The following is a 13,297-nucleotide window of genomic DNA, read 5'->3' as shown; positions in this document are numbered from 1 at the left end:
GCCTATGTGTTGCCCTGCAAACCTCTACCGGATTTAGCACTGCCATTTTTTTTTTCCTGCTATTTTCTTACCGTGCTCCAGTCACTCCATTCTGATTGTTGTTCCTTAAATGTGTCACCTTTATATCTCTTTTAGTGCAATTCCAGTAGCTATCCCTCTGTCTGGAAAATTTTGCTCCTAGGTATCCAGTAGTCACCTGTTTGCTTCTAGCAGGTCTCTAACCAAATACCATGTCTGCAGAAAACCCTGCTTGAATCCGATCTCTTCCATTCACGCACACACACACAGACACACACACCTTTCCTTTTAGCTGCTTTATTTTTTTTCCCTTGAAAAACACCATTTACCATAGAATATTTCTGAGGCCAGCACGGTAACCTAGTGGCTAAAGTTCTCACCGTGCACTCTCCAGGATCACATATGGGCTCCTGTTCACACCAGGCTCCCTGCTTGTGCCTCGGGAAAGCAATAGAGGATGGCCTAAAGCCTTGGGACCCTGCACCTTATGGGAGACTGGAAGAAGTTCCTGGCTTGGGATCAGCTCAACTCCTGCTGTTGTGGCCATTTGGGGAGTGAATCAGTGGACAGAAGATCTTCCTCTCTGTCTTGCCTCTTCTCTGTATATCTGACTTTCCAATAAAAATAAATTTTTACATAAAAAGAAATTTTTCTATGTACATGTTTGATCAATATTTGCTGAATGAATGACCCTCTCTACCAAGACTCCTCCAAAAACTACCATATGGAACTGACCCTCAATCACACTTTGGCAAAGGATACTGAATCTCAACTCCATCCTAATCGAGAGGAGATAATTCTCAATGACAAGATATTCCAGAATAAATATTGCCAATGCTGTACTAGCTTTTCATATGTGACCCTCCCACCTAGAAGTAGTCATATGAATCTATTTTATAGATGAGGAAAATGATGAGGTAATGAGTTCAAGAAACTTTTCCAAGAGTTGGTAAAATTCATCATTTCATCTGTTCATTTCTTCAACAAATATTTATTAAGCATTTACTCATACCATCTGTCAAGCACATTTCTAGGTCCTGAAAATATAGCAAGTAGTGACTAAAATAGATGAATTTCTTTTATGAAGCCTATGCTACAATGGAGTAAATGATCTAATAAGAAAGACACTTAAATATATTGTTTCACTGACTTTCTTGTGGACCAGATGATAGTGCTGTAACAGATTCTTTTTTCATAGCAGATTTATTTTCTTTTGATGATATTTTTACGTAGCTCAGAAGAATGTATGCCCATGTGAAGCACAGATTAGGATGAGAACGGTCAAGGAATGAGAAAAAATGGATGAGAAAACTGCTTTCAGTCTTCTTTTCTATTCTTCCTGTTTCTGGGGGAAGAGGAGAGAGAGAGGAGGAAAGGACTGTTTTTCCAGCAGCCCTACTGCAGCAGTACTCAAGCAAGTGGGACGGCCACTCGATGTCATCCTAGGGCCCCTGATGTAGAACATGTTCTGAGGGTACCGATTAAGTGGTTTTGATAGTTCTGAGCTGCTATTGATTTTATTGCTCCAAGGTTGAGGAAATTCCTTCAAAGCCCATTGGCTGACACAGTCCACCTCAGAGTCTCAACTCGACCAGATACTCACTGTCAAAGCTTGGTCAGGAGTATTGTCTATTTTCCTGCCCTCCATGGTACTAAGCATCCTTTGTAGGCCTCAATGAGCTGTCATGTCTGCCATGTGTATCTGGAAATGTCATCCACTGCACAGGCTTCAGCAACCAAAGAGGCCCAGTTCTGACTGAAGCACTCCAAGGTCAGAACACAGATCCGGTGATTCTCTTTGTGGTTGGAGTTCTGAGTCCAGCGGTTCAGTTGGGGAGGTTGTGCCCAAAGAAATCTAATCTAAGGTGATTCTAGACCTGACTCCAGCCAGTGTGGAGTCTGACTCATTCTGTCCCTATATCAGCCTACACCGCACACTGGTGGTTGTGTTACCCAGCCAGTTCTGATCCAGCCCCATCTCATACACAAACCAACGGATGCTGTGGCCCATCCCAACTCTGTCTGCTACACACACCATCAGGAACTGCAGTCCAGTTGGAGCGACCCCCAATAATCCTCACCAGGTCCACGCCCAGCCCCAATTCCTGTGCATGCCTGTAAATACGATAGACTGGGTCTGGGGTGTGCCAGACTGGACTAGGCTCCAGCACTTATTCATACTCATTAGAGCCAGAGTGAGTTTAGGACAAGCTGGGCTAGGTCTCAGCACCTGCAAAACTGCATGAGAGCCGGGTCTGGTGGTGGATCTGTCAGGGCTGGGCTATAGCGCCCAATGGTAAGAGCCACAGTGGTTGTGAACTGTTTGCACAAGGCCACTGTACCTGCCAAAACAAATATTTTTTAAAATGCAGATTCTGATCCAGTATCTCTGGGAAGGGGCCCAATTTTCTACACTGTTACAAAGCTTCCAGGTGCTGCTGACTTGAACTTGTGTTTGGAGTAAAATACACTTTTAAGGAAACTAAAGCATGTATTTGGCCCTTATCCCTTTGTGTGACATAGTTTTGACAGAAAGGTTGTGGAACACATTTCAAGAAGCCAAAGACTTGGGGCATCCTCACAAGTATGTTAAACAGGTCCTTGGGAACTCTAGAAGTAGCTGGGGTTCAGAAAGTCAGAATTAGGGCAGGCATGGGCAGGCAGCATTAGGAAAGTAAGTCGCAAAGTTAGAAGGTCACAGGAAAAAAAAAATTGCAGTTCTTAGAAAGGAGAGCCTTCACTCCCACTTACAGGGATGACCAATGCCCAAACAGAGGCTCAGGAACAAAAGGTCAGAATCAGAACCAAGCTGTGTGGGGCCTGAGGCTCGAGATGATGGTGGAAGTCACCACCACAATGTCATAACTGAACTTGACACGAACCTGAACATTGTACTCAAGGCCCTAAAATTCTGCTTGCTGGAGGGAATGTTTGATTACAAAGATGAAAAAGAACTCACAGGCCTATGAAATGAGGCCAAGTAACTACAGAAAATACGCAAGAGGGCTTGGCAACAGGGAGTCAAGCAGATACCACACTGTTCCTATCAGGAAATGTTGCCACTAACAGGCCAAAAGTGTGTTGGGCTTTGTTTTACAAAAATGTGGTAAAAAAAATGGGGGAAACTTAATATTGGCCAGATGTATGGGGGAAACAATTTCCCACTGATTTGTCTGTTATCTATCAGACTAAAAAGCATCTGAATATGAAGAGCATTAAACTAACACTGGGAAGAAAGAGATGGCAGAATGATCTGTTGACAGTGGCCTAAAGGAAAACATTGACAAGAGTACAAAGGAATCTACTATTTGGAAATTATGCCATTGCTGAGATAAAGAGAAATACAGAAGATACCCTAGGAAGCCAGAACCTATGTTGTACCAGTTTACACACTAGCATGATCCAAATAAATTCAGTAAAAGGGGTGGGGGAACTCCAGGTTCCCAGAAATTCACTGAGCAAAGTGATCAAAAGAACCTGGAATCTTGTCTTCTAGATGAATGAAAAAAAACAGGGTGCTCCTACTGATTTGGAGCTGCATATAGGAGCAGTCCTGGTTTACAGCATGACTTGGGGAGCCAGGTAGGAATGGGTGAAAAGTCCAGCTCTGTCCACATAATTTGCCTGGGTCTCAGTTTTCTCATCTGTAAGGAGGGATGCTAATCCATCACGTACATTAAGGAGCTGTGATGAGAAGTAAGTTACTGCACATGAAGTGCTTGGAAGAGTACTGGGCATGCTGATAGGTTTGGACTGTTAAAGAGATGATGAGAGAGATTTTGCTATTCACTAGAGGACAGATGTAGAGGTAAGGGGTTGCCCCAATCACCAGCAGGCTAGTAGCAGAGGTATGAATGGAAGCAAAACTCTCCCAAACTCCGTGTTCTTCCTACCATGCAACCTCAGCTTTTAAGATAGTAGTTTACTACCTTCTTAAAATGCACCTAACACTGTAACACATATATGTAACACATATGTAACAAATACAATATTTGCTTGAAATAACACTTTAACATATGAGGTCACTTTGAAACATTGTGGAAAATAAAATATATTTACTCTGCTACAAAAATGTTAAAATTCATGAACATGAGGGGGTCTTAAAAAATTTTGTGGGAGCATTATGAAAAAACTACGTATGATTTCAAAATTGTTTTTGTCTCAAAACAAACTTACTTTTAGTTTTATTTCCCATGAATTTTTAAAAGTACTCTTGTTACACTCAGTGCAATATTTCACTTTCTGTTCTTTGATACCATATAAGTAAACAAGAAAATAGAACAAAGCAAAGCAAAACAAAACAAAACATCAGTGCCTGGGGGCCCAGCGCGGTAGCCTAGCAGCTAAAGTCCTCACCTTGAAAGCGCCATGATCCCATATGGGTGCCAATTCTAATCCTAGTGGTGCCTCTTCCCATCCAGCTCCCTGCTTGTGGCCTGGGAAAGTAGTCGAGGAAGGCCCAAAGCCTTGGGACCCTGAACCCATGTGGGAGACCTGGAAGAGGCTCTGGGTTCCTGACTTCGGATTGGCTCAGCTCTGGCTATTGTGGCCGCTTGGGGGAGTGAATCAATGGGTGGAATATCTTCCTCTTTGTCTCTCCTGCTCTCTGTATATTTGACTTTTCAATAAATAAATAATTCTTTAAAAAAAAAATCAGTGCTCTGGATCAAGGATAAGAGTTAAATGCAGCTGGATGGAGAATATCACAGCTGTGCATGGTGCTAGGGCTCTCAGATATTCTATGCACAGAGGACAGAAGAGACAAAATCTGCTCCATTACACCAAGTCAACACACCTCTCTCCTTTTGTAATGATGCAGTGTTCTCCCCAGCCTGGAGAAGTCAGAAGCCATAAAGGACTAAGACTGAGGCCGTGGCACATTCCTCAGCTGAGGGGAAAGGCAGGGAAAGTCCCAGCACTGAATATGAGGATTGAACGTGGCGTGATGTGAACATAACTAGAAAGGTAGGAACGCTGCCCACATAAAAGAAGGAGATTTCAGCTCCTTGAACAGATGATATGGAAAAGATATTTCACGTTTAGTCCCTTATGTTCAGATTGCTCAATTTGTACATTTGCAGTAGTACATATGAACATATACTCACACATAAACAGAAACAAAGTCTGTATTAACAGAAAATGGATCACCATAGAGATGGATGATAGCTTCACTTTTGAATACAATTCAACTACCTTCAATGATCATAAAATGTTTCTGAAAAGAAACATGGTGATTGTGTTTTTAAAACATTTTCATAATGTCTGAAAACTCAGTGAATTTTTTACAATAATTATTTTCTTTTATTTGAAAGGAAGGGTTACAGGATGAGATGCAGAGACAGAAAACAAAGTCTTCCATCTGCTGGTTCACTCCCCAAATAGCCGCAATGGCCGGAACCAGGCTGAAGCTAGGTCTGAAGCTATGAGCCAGGGACTTTCTTGGTGTCTCTCATGTGGGTTCGGGAGCCCAAGGCCTTGGGCCATGATTCAGTGCTTTCCCAGGCCACGAGAAGGGAGCTAATGGGAATTGGACCAGCTGGGACTTAGATTGGTACCCATATGGGATTCTGGTACCATAGCCAGAGCTTAACTTGCTCTGCCATGGTGCCAGCTCTGACAGTGAATTCTTGTGCATGTATATATTCACATAATCACCAACCAGATTAAGACATGAAACATTTCCTTCACCTCTAATGCCGCCTCCCAGTCTACATCCTCTGCTGCAGAACCATACATGTGACCTTACCTTTTCCGGTTTTTAGAAGCTGTCATGGTATTTTGCTGTTTTCAAAGTGCATCACTCCCTTACCTGCATCCACATCACATCTCCTTCTCCAGTAGCAAGGTCTCCTCTGGCGTTTCTCTTGCAAGGATGCTTGTGATGCCACCAGGCCTACCCAGATCATCCAGGGAAATTTGCCCATCTCAAGAATCTTGGCTTTATCACATTTCCAAATTCCCCTTACAGGGTCAGGGAATATATTCCCAGCTTTTGGGAATTTGGACAAGGACATCTTTGGGAGGTTGTTGTTCAGCCCATCACACATTTTATAAAAATACACATGGTGATGTAAAGGAACAATGATAGGGCTAAGGGTATTCAAGCGCCTATGTGCACATATGAGGGCACTTATGAAGGTTCATGGAAGATGAGAGGAAATGATAAGGCTATTTTGGTGGAAAAAAATTGCAACTCATGAAGTTTTCTGTATTAGGCACTTTTCACAATTTTTCAGAAGTACTCTCCTATATGCCCGCATGCACACACAATTCTTGGCTTCAAAATATCATTCTCCAGTAAGGGAATAAAGACACCTTCAAGATGTGGTTGATTCCAAGATTCTGGCAGTAAAGACACAATATGAGCCTGGAACATTGTATTGTTCCCTTAAATACCAAAGAAGTACTGAACAAAGAATGGGTATATCACAAGAAAAATGTAAGTAGTCAGCTTAAAGGGGCTTCCATTAATCAAAGCAAAACATCTTGAGCAACTAAGTAATGAAAATAACCAATTCTAATACATTGAATTTAGGATGAAATTTTGACTATATACTGTACAAGGAACTAAATGAGGACTTTAAAATTCACCAGATGGCATTAATGGAAAATAAGACATTGCGGGAAAAAAAATGTGAATTGGATAACAGAGCAACTGTATCCACTATCTATTGCGGTATAGCAATTTTTTCCTATTACTATTCTTTATTTTTTTACATATTATTATTATTATTATTATTATTATCATTTGTTGATACAGTTCCATAGGCTCCTGGCATTTCCCTTATCCCCTCCCCAATTCCCTCCCCCAACCCCACCTAGTTCCTCTATATCATTACTAATATATAGTTCTTCATACACAGTCATATGTCCATCATTGCGGGCATGGACAATGGCAGAGAGTCCAGCATCCTATTGTCAGAATACAGTAAACAGTTTCATTGTAAGTCCATCTTTGTCTGGAAGTAGAAATGCATACTACATTGTATCCTCACATCTGGATGTTTGTCTCCATTTCACAGCTACTGTACATCCCGTTAAATGAAAAGTCGTAATACAAAATCAACAATAGAAAGAAAAATAGAAATTTACAATGCCATGAAGTTAAATGACGTATTACTAGATATGACAGTCTCCATTATATAGCTACTATACATCCCCTTAAATGAAAAGCCACAAGACAAAATCAACATCAGGGAGAAAAAAGAAATTAACAACACCATGAAGTTAAATAACATGCTATTAAATGACTAACGTGTAGCTGAAGAAATGAAAATCAAGAACCTTCTTGAAGAAAATGATGCCACTGTATGATCTACGAGTCATTGAATGATTTATTAACCCTAAATGTGACTGCTTAAAAGAGCAAGCCTCTAATATATCCATTTTGTTGTTTTTTGTTCTGTTTTGTTTTCTGGTACCAGAGACCCAGGTCTAAATTAGCTGAGTAATTTCTCTTAGAGTTTGTCACAAGGTTGCAAACAAGAGACTGTGACTGGGAACTTGAACATTCATATTTAGGGCTCAGTTGGTATAGGATAGAATTCACAGCCAAGTTCATTCACTTGTCGTTAGAATCCAATTCCTCACAGGCTCTTGACCTGCAAATCTTGTTTGCCTGTTAGCTGTTGTCCATAAGCTAACCTCAGCTTCTTTCTGTGTGGAAACTCACAGCCTGTCATCCAGCTTTATCAGAACAATCAAGCAACAAAGCCAGAAAGGAATACAAACAAGTGAATATGATAACACATATATCTTATAGGGTGGTACTGTAAATGACATCACATTTCTGAATTTTGTTAGACAGGGGAAAGTGACTTGGTCAAACTACCCTCAAGGGAAGAGAGATCATATAAATGCATAAATATCAGTAGGTGTGGATCATTGGAAGCTATACCAGCCATGGTTTAGTGTAATCTTCCTCCTGATTTACAGGTTCTTCCACATGAGGAATATGTCACTGGGCCCAACGCAGTGGCCTAGTGGATAAAGTCCTCATCTTGAATGAGCTGGGATCCCATATGGGCGCCGGTTCTAATCCCAGCAGCCCTGCTATCCATCCAGCTCCATGCCTGTGGCCTGGGAAAGCAGTCAAGGATGACCTAAAGCCTTGGGATCCTGAACCCAGGTGCGAGATCTGGAAGAAGTTCTTGGCTCCTGGCTTGGGATCTACGCAGCTCCTGCCGTTGCGGTCCCTGGGAGAGTGAACCATTGGACAGAAGATCTTCCTCTCTGTCTTTCCTTCCTTCTGGATATCTGACTTTGCAATAAAAAAAATAAATCTTAAAAGAAAGAATATGTCAGGCCCGGCAGCGTGGCCTAGCGGCTAAAGTCCTCGCCTTGAAAGCCCCGGGATCCCATATGGGCGCCGGTTCTAATCCCGGCAGCTCCACTTCCCATCCAGCTCCCTGCTTGTGGCCTGGGAAAGCAGTCGAGGACAGCCCAAAGCTTTGGGACCCTGCACCCTCGTTGGAGACCTGGAAGAGGTTCCTGGTTCCCGGCATCGGATCGGCGCAGCACCAGCCCGTTGCAGTTCACTTGGGGAGTGAATCATCAGACGGAAGATCTTCCTCTCTGTCTCTCCTCTCTGTTTATCTGACTTTGTAATAAAAATAAATAAATCTTTAAAAAAAAGAAAGAATATGTCACCCCCTCCTCAGGTCTCTCAAACTCAGCTGTTGTTGGAGCATCAGTTCAAAGTCTGACAATCTTTTCATTTAAATAAGACCCATGAGAACTTGCGGTTCCTCAGCTGCAGCTAAATGCTCCTAGCACTGAACACTCACTGTTGCTCATTAGATGCAGCTTACCTGCATTGAGAGCTTTCTAAGAAGTTTGTGGAACATGGATTTCATGAAAAAATTACATATGTGTTCCAAATATTTTTGCACCCAAACCAACTTATACTTCCATTTTCCATAATACTATGAGGTCCATACATATAACTAGCAGCTTTTTATAACTCAAAGACTAGTAATGGACCTGGCCTGATGATTCGGTGGCTAACCCCTTGCCTTGCAAGCACTCAGGTCCCATATGGGCACCGGTTCATGCCCACGGCTCCACTACCCATTCACTCCCTGTTTGTGGCCCAGGAAAGCAGTAAAGGATGGCCCAAAGCCTTGGGACCTTACATCTGTGTAGGAGACCCAGAAGAAGCTCCTGGATCCTGGCTTTGGACTGGCTCAGATCCAGTTGTTGTGGCCACTTGGGGAGTGAACCAGAGGATGGAAGATTTTTCTCTCTGTACCTTCTTCTCTCTGTAAAAAAAATAGACTGGTACTATAAATAACATCATATTTCCGGGTTCTGTTAGACAGGGACAAGGGACTTAAAAAAAAGAAAAGGGTGAAGCTAAAAGAATAAGTTATCTGATATACACAAATGTCTAAAAGTAATGAATGGTGGAACTGGCAGAAAAAAATGATGAGTGCTATAAACATCATTGCTCAATTGGGAGGAAATGACGTGCATCAAAGAGTCGCTAGTCCATAGCAATTCTGAAATTCATATTTTGGAAGACATATATTGGAAGTTGCTAGATTAGATTTCAAGGCTTGGGAACAATTTTTCTATACCTGACTCCACCCTTAGGGCTATGGACTCCACGCCCTGGATCTTCATTTTTGCATGACAGGCAGTTCCAATGTATATGTTTCTCAGCCCAGTTCCTGCCAGCAGGATTGTGTCAGTGCTACCACTACTGCCCCCTGTACCATTTATATACCTTTCAGTCAAAATTGCCAATGTTTCTGCTGATCAGTTTTCCCAAAAACTTTATGTGGCTTCTATGAATTTCATTGGAATTCGTTATATCTGACAACAAACAATTTTTTATATACTAATTCATTTTATTTTTGGTCATGTTTACATAGATAAGAGGGATGAATGCCCATGTCGACCATTGATTAGGGTAGGAAGGGTTAAGGAATGGGGGAAAATGAATGAGAAAACCACTTCCAATGTCGTTTTTCTTCCTGTATCTAGAGAAAGTGAGGAGAGAAGGGGAGAGGACCGCTCCCAGCAGCCCCACTGCATCAGTACATGGGAATGGGGGATGGCCATCTGAAGTCATCCCAGGCTCCCTGATGTAGAGCATGTTCTAAGGGTACTGCTTAAGTGGTCTTGATAGTTTGGAGATGCTGTTGATTTCATTGCTTCAAGGTTGAGGAAATCCTTCCAGGTCCATTGGCTTGGATAATCCACCTTAGAGTCTCCACTCACCTATATACTTGCTGTCAAAGCTTGTCCGGTAGACTTGTCCAAATTTCTCTGCCCTCCATGGTACTAGACATCCTCTGCAGACCTCAATGTGCTGGTGTTCATGGCCCCCATGTGCATCTGGTCATCCTGTGTGCTGCACAGGCTTCAGGAACCGAGGAAACTAATTTCTGACACATACAGCCCATAGTCAAATCACACATCCTGTGATTCCCCATATGATTGGAGTTCTGAGTCCTGTGGTCCAGCTGGGGGGGTGCGGTTCCCAAAGAAATCTTGTCTGTGACCCCAATATGACTCCTTGTGTGTCAGCCAGTGTGGAGTCTGACTCCATCTGTCACTCATATCAGCCTAACACACATTGGTGGTTGCAGTCCGCCCTGTCAGTTCTGACCCAGCTGCATCTCACATGCAAATCAATGGATACCAATGTCCATACCAACTCCACCCACCACTCAGCCTTCACTCACACCAGAAAAAACTGCAGCCTAGTCAGAGCAATAACTCCCATCAGGCCTGTCCCCAGACCCGGTTCTTGTGGTGCCAGTATGTGCAGCCGACAAGTCCACATCCTATTTGGTTCTCGTAACATAAATGAGAGTTGGAGACTAGCTCAGCCCGACCAGCTCCACTATCCACCCACACTCATGCCAACCAGTGTCACCACCTGTCCTGCCCAGCTTTTCATGCTCACCAATTGGAGCTGTAGTCCATCAGATTGGTGCCCACAATTTCCTTTCTAGGCCCATTCCCAGTCCTGGATCTTGCACTTTCCAGGTGGTTCTGTGATCTAACTCGACCGCACTTGCACCCCATTCTTAGTACCTGTTAGCCAATGCTGATGCAAAGCACATCCAGTCTGCACTTATTCCAGCCTGTTTGTGTCCTGGATGCTCCCATGAATGCCTGTGTGCTGTGGTTTGGCCTGGCTCTACCTGGCCCACCACCTTGCCCCACCTCCTGCCCCCCTGGGCTAACCCACACACCTGCTGACCAGTGAAGCACCCTTGCCTGGCCTAACACCCAGCATATTCACATAATCACCAGTGGGAGCTACAGCCCACCTGGGGAGTTCTCCAAGTTCCCCTATCAGGTTCACTCCCAGATCCAGGTCTCACATGTGCCAGCAGGTTCTAGGCTCCTACCTGGCACAGTCTACCCCCCCAGTATTGGCCTTTGTGTGTGCTGATGGATGTTGCATCCTGTTCTGCCCCGAACCCAAATATTGGGTGTGCCTGAATGTGCTACAGCCTCGACCAGCCTGACCTGTTTCCAACCCCAGTGTCCACGAGTGTTGTTGAGTTACATGATCATGCCTAGCTCGACCCATCACCAACCCCAGCCTTCAAGCAAATCAGCTGGTATGGCAGGCAGTCCCACAGATGTGAGCCCACAGTCCCCCACAGAATCTGCTCCCAGATCCAGTTCTCTCATCAGCTGGTTAGTGTCATGGCCCAGCCTAACAGGGTCTATATTCTGCCCTGACATTCACTGGCAGGAACTGTGGTGGTGCCTTGCCAAGTAGGCCCACATCCATGGCCTTCATGTGCTCTGACAGGTAGTGGTCAGTGCCAAGCAGCTCAGTTCAGGTCTCCCACATGGGTGGGTATATTTGTTTGACATTAAAAGGGCCTCCTTTTTTCCTCCTCTAAACCATGCAGTCTCAACCCTCTCATTTACCAACAGGTACAGTAGCCAGGTTGGTGGAAGTCCTCCAAAAGTCATTCCTCACCTGTCATGTTCTTCCTTAGCAGTCACCCCTCCCACAAATCTCCAGACTCCAGTCCTGAGCAATCCATAGCCTCCCATACCTGTGCACACAAAGATCCCGAAGCCTGGTCCTCCAGTTATGGGCCATGCCAGCCTGGGGCCCTGCTTTCCTACCCTGGATCCATATATATTTGTACACAAATCTCCAGACCCTATCTACTAGCATGTAGGCATCTCCCCGCCTCCACATATACATATTTTTAAAAATAGGCAACTATGCTAGCACAGTGGTAAAGTTAATACAAATTTGGCATTTACCCGGCCCAGGATGCTCACCAGCTATTAACTCCTTCCAGCAGTGTAACACTTGCCTAGGCAGTTGCCTACAGCTGGGGGATGACAAATGTAATTACAAATGTCTTTAAAATAAATCTTTGTCTATATTTGAATTCTGCTAAACCTGCTGAGGGGGAACTGTCCTTAAACTTCCTGGAACTGCAATCATTCAATTGGAAGACGTATGATTGATTTAAGCACAAGTTTCATTGTTCTGCTGGGCTCTTGGTGTTACTGATGTGCTGATTCTTTTGATCTTTCTGAAGTCATCACAAAAGAATATACAGTCACACACTCATGTATATGCAGATCATCTTTTCATGTGCTGGGAAGACATTTTCAAATTGTAGTGCCTGTTGTTCCCTGGGGAGGCTGAGCGTGTTCCAGAACCATCCTTTTTGGATTGCTTTCTGCTTAACAGTTCTTCCCTCAATTTAGAACTTGCTTTTCACCTTTTACATTAAGTGGCAGGAAAAAAAAATTGTATTTTCAAAATTTTGCTTGCAAATCTGGCTAGATCACCAAGTTTATTTACATGCTCTGTTTCCCGTGTGACTCAGATGACAATGACTCCAAGCTTTCTACTACTGCATAATAGAAATCATCTTTCCTCCAGATTCTATTTTTTATTTTTCTTGTATTTTTAAATAAAGATTTACTTATTTTTATTGAAAAGGCCAATTTTAAGAGAGAAGAAGAGACAGAGAGAAAGATCATCCATCCACTGGTTCACTCCCCAAGTGGCTATAATACCTGGGCCTAGGCTGATCCAAACCCAGGAGCCAGGAGCCTCTTCTGGGTCTCCCATATGGGTGCAGGATCCCAACACTTTGTGACATCCTCTACTGCTTTCCCAGGCCACAAGCAGGGAGCTGGATGGGAAGTGGAACAGCTAGGACACGAACCAGCACCATATGAGATCCCAGGCGCATATAAGATGAGGATTTAACCACTGAGCTATCACGCTGCACACTCCTCCAGTTTCTAATAACATGTTCATTTAAAACCACTC

This window comes from Ochotona princeps, chromosome X (assembly GCF_030435755.1).
Source record: "Ochotona princeps isolate mOchPri1 chromosome X, mOchPri1.hap1, whole genome shotgun sequence".
Taxonomy (NCBI): Eukaryota; Metazoa; Chordata; class Mammalia; order Lagomorpha; family Ochotonidae; genus Ochotona; species Ochotona princeps.
This window is presented reverse-complemented; position numbering follows the sequence as displayed.